The sequence below is a fragment of the Amia ocellicauda genome, unplaced genomic scaffold, assembly GCF_036373705.1.
Source record: "Amia ocellicauda isolate fAmiCal2 unplaced genomic scaffold, fAmiCal2.hap1 HAP1_SCAFFOLD_166, whole genome shotgun sequence".
In the NCBI taxonomy this organism is placed as follows: Eukaryota; Metazoa; Chordata; class Actinopteri; order Amiiformes; family Amiidae; genus Amia; species Amia ocellicauda.
Window position 1 is genome coordinate 10,001 of NW_027102729.1, and position 7,844 is coordinate 17,844.

The window sequence follows — 7,844 nt, forward strand, 5'->3', positions numbered from 1 at the left end:
CACCGGGGAGTTGTGCCCGGGCCCGGGCCTCCTGCCGACGGACCGTGTGGCGCATTGTCCCGACTGCGGACTTTCTCCAGCAAAAAGGCGGAGGTGCAGTACCGCCATTTCGCCACACGAGGGACGGAATGGCACCCAACTGCCCCCTGGTGTCGAAAAAGCGCAAGGGCACCCGGGCCGGTCCGCCCCAGGCAGCGGCCGAGATGCAGCACCGGGGGCCCGGCCTGCCTGCCCTGGAGGTCAGCCTGCCAGCCCTGGAGGTCTGCTATCCAGCCCTGGAGGTCTGCCTGCCAGCCCTGGAGGTCTGCTATCCAGCCCTGGAGGTCTGCCTGCCTGCCATCCAGCCCTGGAGGTCTGCTATCCTGCCCTGGAGGTCTGCTATCCAGCCCTGGAGGTCTGCCTGCCTGCCTGCCAGCCCTGGAGGTCTGCTATCCAGCCCTGGAGGTCTGCCTGCCTGCCCTGGAGGTCTGCTATCCAGCCCTGGAGGTCTGCTATCCAGCCCTGGTAGCAGCACTGCCTGCCCTGGAGGTCTGCCTTCCAGCCCTGGTAGCAGCACTGCCTGCCCTGGTAGCAGCACTGCCTGCCCTGGAGGTCTGCTATCCAGCCCTGGAGGTCTGCCTGCCTGCCTGTTAGCCCTGGAGGTCTGCTATCCAGCCCTGGAGGTCTGCCTGCCTGCCTGTTAGCCCTGGAGGTCTGCTATCCAGCCCTGGAGGTCTGCCTGCCTGCCCTGGAGGTCTGCCTGCCTGCCATCCAGCCCTGGAGGTCTGCTATCCTGCCCTGGAGGTCTGCTATCCAGCCCTGGTAGCAGCACTGCCTGCCCTGGAGGTCTGCTATCCAGCCCTGGAGGTCTGCCTGCCTGCCCTGGAGGTCTGCCTGCCTGCCCTGGAGGTCTGCCTGTTAGCCCTGGAGGTCTGCTATCCAGCCCTGGAGGTCTGCCTGCCTGCCATCCAGCCCTGGAGGTCTGCTATCCAGCCCTGGTAGCAGCACTGCCTGCCCTGGAGGTCTGCCTGCCTGCCCTGGCAGCAGCACTGCCTGCCCTGGTAGCAGCACTGCCTGCCCTGGAGGTCTGCTATCCAGCCCTGGAGGTCTGCTATCCAGCCCTGGAGGTCTGCCTGTTAGCCCTGGAGGTCTGCTATCCAGCCCTGGAGGTCTGCCTGCCTGCCCTGGCAGCAGCACTGCCTGCCCTGGAGGTCTGCCTGCCTGCCCTGGTAGCAGCACTGCCTGGCCTGGAGGTCAGCCTGTTAGCCCTGGAGGTCTGCTATCCAGCCCTGGAGGTCTGCCTGCCTGCCTGTTAGCCCTGGAGGTCAGCCTGTTAGCCCTGGAGGTCTGCTATCCAGCCCTGGAGGTCTGCCTGCCTGCCCTGGAGGTCTGCCTGCCTGCCCTGGAGGTCTGCCTGCCTGCCCTGGAGGTCTGCTATCCAGCCCTGGTAGCAGCACTGCCTGCCCTGGAGGTCTGCCTGCCTGCCCTGGAGGTCAGCCTGTTAGCCCTGGAGGTCTGCCTGCCTGCCCTGGAGGTCTGCTATCCAGCCCTGGTAGCAGCACTGCCTGCCCTGGAGGTCTGCCTGCCTGCCCTGGAGGACAGCCTGCCTGCCCTGGTAGCAGCACTGCCTGCCTTCCAGCCCTGGAGGTCTGCCTGTTAGCCCTGGAGGTCTGCTATCCAGCCCTGGTAGCAGCACTGCCTGCCCTGGAGGTCTGCCTGCCTGCCCTGGAGGTCTGCCTGTTAGCCCTGGAGGTCAGCTATCCAGCCCTGGTAGCAGCACTGCCTGCCCTGGTAGCAGCACTGCCTGCCCTGGAGGTCAGCCTGCCAGCCCTGGAGGTCTGCCTGTTAGCCCTGGAGGTCTGCTATCCAGCCCTGGAGGTCTGCCTGCCTGCCCTGGAGGTCTGCCTGCCTGCCCTGGAGGTCTGCCTGTTAGCCCTGGAGGTCTGCCTGCCTGCCTGTTAGCCCTGGAGGTCTGCTATCCAGCCCTGGAGGTCTGCCTGCCTGCCTGTTAGCCCTGGAGGTCAGCCTGTTAGCCCTGGAGGTCTGCTATCCAGCCCTGGAGGTCTGCCTGCCTGCCCTGGAGGTCTGCCTGCCTGCCCTGGAGGTCTGCCTGCCTGCCCTGGAGGTCTGCTATCCAGCCCTGGTAGCAGCACTGCCTGCCCTGGAGGTCTGCCTGCCTGCCCTGGAGGTCAGCCTGTTAGCCCTGGAGGTCTGCCTGCCTGCCCTGGAGGTCTGCTATCCAGCCCTGGTAGCAGCACTGCCTGCCCTGGAGGTCTGCCTGCCTGCCCTGGAGGACAGCCTGCCTGCCCTGGTAGCAGCACTGCCTGCCTTCCAGCCCTGGAGGTCTGCCTGTTAGCCCTGGAGGTCTGCTATCCAGCCCTGGTAGCAGCACTGCCTGCCCTGGAGGTCTGCCTGCCTGCCCTGGAGGTCTGCCTGTTAGCCCTGGAGGTCAGCTATCCAGCCCTGGTAGCAGCACTGCCTGCCCTGGTAGCAGCACTGCCTGCCCTGGAGGTCAGCCTGCCAGCCCTGGAGGTCTGCCTGTTAGCCCTGGAGGTCTGCTATCCAGCCCTGGAGGTCTGCCTGCCTGCCCTGGAGGTCTGCCTGCCTGCCCTGGAGGTCTGCCTGTTAGCCCTGGAGGTCTGCCTGCCTGCCTGTTAGCCCTGGAGGTCTGCTATCCAGCCCTGGAGGTCTGCCTGCCTGCCTGTTAGCCCTGGAGGTCAGCCTGTTAGCCCTGGAGGTCTGCTATCCAGCCCTGGAGGTCTGCCTGCCTGCCCTGGAGGTCTGCCTGCCTGCCCTGGAGGTCTGCCTGCCTGCCCTGGAGGTCTGCTATCCAGCCCTGGTAGCAGCACTGCCTGCCCTGGAGGTCTGCCTGCCTGCCCTGGAGGTCAGCCTGTTAGCCCTGGAGGTCTGCCTGCCTGCCCTGGAGGTCTGCTATCCAGCCCTGGTAGCAGCACTGCCTGCCCTGGAGGTCTGCCTGCCTGCCCTGGAGGACAGCCTGCCTGCCCTGGTAGCAGCACTGCCTGCCTTCCAGCCCTGGAGGTCTGCCTGTTAGCCCTGGAGGTCTGCTATCCAGCCCTGGTAGCAGCACTGCCTGCCCTGGAGGTCTGCCTGCCTGCCCTGGAGGTCTGCCTGTTAGCCCTGGAGGTCAGCTATCCAGCCCTGGTAGCAGCACTGCCTGCCCTGGTAGCAGCACTGCCTGCCCTGGAGGTCAGCCTGCCAGCCCTGGAGGTCTGCCTGTTAGCCCTGGAGGTCTGCTATCCAGCCCTGGAGGTCTGCCTGCCTGCCCTGGAGGTCTGCCTGCCTGCCCTGGAGGTCTGCCTGTTAGCCCTGGAGGTCTGCCTGCCTGCCTGTTAGCCCTGGAGGTCTGCTATCCAGCCCTGGAGGTCTGCCTGCCTGCCTGTTAGCCCTGGAGGTCAGCCTGTTAGCCCTGGAGGTCTGCTATCCAGCCCTGGAGGTCTGCCTGCCTGCCCTGGAGGTCTGCCTGCCTGCCCTGGAGGTCTGCCTGCCTGCCCTGGAGGTCTGCTATCCAGCCCTGGTAGCAGCACTGCCTGCCCTGGAGGTCTGCCTGCCTGCCCTGGAGGTCAGCCTGTTAGCCCTGGAGGTCTGCCTGCCTGCCCTGGAGGTCTGCTATCCAGCCCTGGTAGCAGCACTGCCTGCCCTGGAGGTCTGCCTGCCTGCCCTGGAGGACAGCCTGCCTGCCCTGGTAGCAGCACTGCCTGCCTTCCAGCCCTGGAGGTCTGCCTGTTAGCCCTGGAGGTCTGCTATCCAGCCCTGGTAGCAGCACTGCCTGCCCTGGAGGTCTGCCTGCCTGCCCTGGAGGTCTGCCTGTTAGCCCTGGAGGTCAGCTATCCAGCCCTGGTAGCAGCACTGCCTGCCCTGGTAGCAGCACTGCCTGCCCTGGAGGTCAGCCTGCCAGCCCTGGAGGTCTGCCTGTTAGCCCTGGAGGTCTGCTATCCAGCCCTGGAGGTCTGCCTGCCTGCCCTGGAGGTCTGCCTGCCTGCCCTGGAGGTCTGCCTGTTAGCCCTGGAGGTCTGCCTGCCTGCCTGTTAGCCCTGGAGGTCTGCTATCCAGCCCTGGAGGTCTGCCTGCCTGCCTGTTAGCCCTGGAGGTCTGCCTGCCTGCCCTGGCAGCAGCACTGCCTGCCCTGGAGGTCAGCCTGCCAGCCCTGGAGGTCTGCCTGTTAGCCCTGGAGGTCAGCTATCCAGCCCTGGAGGTCTGCCTGCCTGCCCTGGAGGTCTGCCTGCCTGCCCTGGAGGTCTGCCTGTTAGCCCTGGAGGTCTGCCTTCCAGCCCTGGTAGCAGCACTGCCTGCCCTGGTAGCAGCACTGCCTGCCCTGGAGGTCTGCCTGCCTGCCCTGGCAGCAGCACTGCCTGGCCTGGAGGTCAGCCTGTTAGCCCTGGAGGTCTGCTATCCAGCCCTGGAGGTCTGCCTGCCTGCCTGTTAGCCCTGGAGGTCAGCCTGTTAGCCCTGGAGGTCTGCTATCCAGCCCTGGAGGTCTGCCTGCCTGCCTGTTAGCCCTGGAGGTCTGCTATCCAGCCCTGGAGGTCTGCCTGCCTGCCTGTTAGCCCTGGAGGTCTGCCTGCCTGCCCTGGCAGCAGCACTGCCTGCCCTGGAGGTCAGCCTGCCAGCCCTGGAGGTCTGCCTGTTAGCCCTGGAGGTCAGCTATCCAGCCCTGGAGGTCTGCCTGCCTGCCCTGGAGGTCTGCCTGCCTGCCCTGGAGGTCTGCCTGTTAGCCCTGGAGGTCTGCCTTCCAGCCCTGGTAGCAGCACTGCCTGCCCTGGTAGCAGCACTGCCTGCCCTGGAGGTCTGCCTGCCTGCCCTGGCAGCAGCACTGCCTGGCCTGGAGGTCAGCCTGTTAGCCCTGGAGGTCTGCTATCCAGCCCTGGAGGTCTGCCTGCCTGCCTGTTAGCCCTGGAGGTCTGCCTGCCTGCCCTGGCAGCAGCACTGCCTGCCCTGGAGGTCAGCCTGCCAGCCCTGGAGGTCTGCCTGTTAGCCCTGGAGGTCAGCTATCCAGCCCTGGAGGTCTGCCTGCCTGCCCTGGAGGTCTGCCTGCCTGCCCTGGAGGTCTGCCTGCCTGCCCTGGAGGTCTGCTATCCAGCCCTGGTAGCAGCACTGCCTGCCCTGGAGGTCTGCCTGCCTGCCCTGGAGGTCAGCCTGTTAGCCCTGGAGGTCTGCCTGCCAGCCCTGGCAGCAGCACGGCCTACCTGCCTGCCTGCCCTGGAGGTCTGCCTGCCTGCCTGCCCTGGAGGTCAGCCTTCCAGCCCTGGCAGCAGCACGGCCTACCTGCCTGCCAGCCTGCCCTCCCCAGCCACACAGCCCTGCCTGCCTGCCTGCCAGCCCTGGAGGTCTCCCTGCCAGCCCTGGAGGTCTGCCTGCCTGCCTGCCTGCCTGCCTGCCTGCCCTGGAGGTCTGCCATCCTGCCTTCCAGCCCTGGAGGTCAGCCTGCCAGCCCTGGAGGTCAGCCTGTTAGCCCTGGAGGTCTGCCTGCCTGCCTGCCTGCCTGCCCTGGAGGTCAGCCTGCCAGCCCTGGAGGTCTGCCTGCCTGCCTGCCTGCCCTGGAGGTCAGCCTGCCAGCCCTGGCAGCAGCACGGCCTACCTGCCTGCCTGCCCTGGAGGTCTGCCTGCCTGCCTGCCCTGGAGGTCAGCCTTCCAGCCCTGGCAGCAGCACGGCCTACCTGCCTGCCAGCCTGCCCTCCCCAGCCACACAGCCCTGCCTGCCTGCCTGCCAGCCCTGGAGGTCTCCCTGCCAGCCCTGGAGGTCTGCCTGCCTGCCTGCCTGCCTGCCTGCCTGCCCTGGAGGTCTGCCATCCTGCCTTCCAGCCCTGGAGGTCAGCCTGCCAGCCCTGGAGGTCAGCCTGTTAGCCCTGGAGGTCTGCCTGCCTGCCTGCCTGCCTGCCCTGGAGGTCAGCCTGCCAGCCCTGGAGGTCTGCCTGCCTGCCTGCCTGCCCTGGAGGTCAGCCTGCCAGCCCTGGCAGCAGCACGGCCTACCTGCCTGCCTGCCCTGGAGGTCTGCCTGCCTGCCTGCCCTGGAGGTCAGCCTTCCAGCCCTGGCAGCAGCACGGCCTACCTGCCTGCCAGCCTGCCCTCCCCAGCCACACAGCCCTGCCTGCCTGCCTGCCAGCCCTGGAGGTCTCCCTGCCAGCCCTGGAGGTCTGCCTGCCTGCCTGCCTGCCTGCCTGCCTGCCCTGGAGGTCTGCCATCCTGCCTTCCAGCCCTGGAGGTCAGCCTGCCAGCCCTGGAGGTCAGCCTGTTAGCCCTGGAGGTCTGCCTGCCTGCCTGCCTGCCTGCCCTGGAGGTCAGCCTGCCAGCCCTGGAGGTCTGCCTGCCTGCCTGCCTGCCCTGGAGGTCAGCCTGCCAGCCCTGGCAGCAGCACGGCCTACCTGCCTGCCTGCCCTGGAGGTCTGCCTGCCTGCCTGCCCTGGAGGTCAGCCTTCCAGCCCTGGCAGCAGCACGGCCTACCTGCCTGCCAGCCTGCCCTCCCCAGCCACACAGCCCTGCCTGCCTGCCTGCCAGCCCTGGAGGTCTCCCTGCCAGCCCTGGAGGTCTGCCTGCCTGCCTGCCTGCCTGCCTGCCTGCCCTGGAGGTCTGCCATCCTGCCTTCCAGCCCTGGAGGTCAGCCTGCCAGCCCTGGAGGTCAGCCTGTTAGCCCTGGAGGTCTGCCTGCCTGCCTGCCTGCCTGCCCTGGAGGTCAGCCTGCCAGCCCTGGAGGTCTGCCTGCCTGCCTGCCTGCCCTGGAGGTCAGCCTGCCAGCCCTGGCAGCAGCACGGCCTACCTGCCTGCCTGCCCTGGAGGTCTGCCTGCCTGCCTGCCCTGGAGGTCAGCCTTCCAGCCCTGGCAGCAGCACGGCCTACCTGCCTGCCAGCCTGCCCTCCCCAGCCACACAGCCCTGCCTGCCTGCCTGCCAGCCCTGGAGGTCTCCCTGCCAGCCCTGGAGGTCTGCCTGCCTGCCTGCCTGCCTGCCTGCCTGCCCTGGAGGTCTGCCATCCTGCCTTCCAGCCCTGGAGGTCAGCCTGCCAGCCCTGGAGGTCAGCCTGTTAGCCCTGGAGGTCTGCCTGCCTGCCTGCCTGCCTGCCCTGGAGGTCAGCCTGCCAGCCCTGGAGGTCTGCCTGCCTGCCTGCCTGCCCTGGAGGTCAGCCTGCCAGCCCTGGCAGCAGCACGGCCTACCTGCCTGCCTGCCCTGGAGGTCTGCCTGCCTGCCTGCCCTGGAGGTCAGCCTTCCAGCCCTGGCAGCAGCACGGCCTACCTGCCTGCCAGCCTGCCCTCCCCAGCCACACAGCCCTGCCTGCCTGCCTGCCAGCCCTGGAGGTCTCCCTGCCAGCCCTGGAGGTCTGCCTGCCTGCCTGCCTGCCTGCCTGCCTGCCCTGGAGGTCTGCCATCCTGCCTTCCAGCCCTGGAGGTCAGCCTGCCAGCCCTGGAGGTCAGCCTGTTAGCCCTGGAGGTCTGCCTGCCTGCCTGCCTGCCTGCCCTGGAGGTCAGCCTGCCAGCCCTGGAGGTCTGCCTGCCTGCCTGCCTGCCCTGGAGGTCAGCCTGCCAGCCCTGGCAGCAGCACGGCCTACCTGCCTGCCTGCCCTGGAGGTCTGCCTGCCTGCCTGCCCTGGAGGTCAGCCTTCCAGCCCTGGCAGCAGCACGGCCTACCTGCCTGCCAGCCTGCCCTCCCCAGCCACACAGCCCTGCCTGCCTGCCTGCCAGCCCTGGAGGTCTCCCTGCCAGCCCTGGAGGTCTGCCTGCCTGCCTGCCTGCCTGCCTGCCTGCCCTGGAGGTCTGCCATCCTGCCTTCCAGCCCTGGAGGTCAGCCTGCCAGCCCTGGAGGTCAGCCTGTTAGCCCTGGAGGTCTGCCTGCCTGCCTGCCTGCCTGCCCTGGAGGT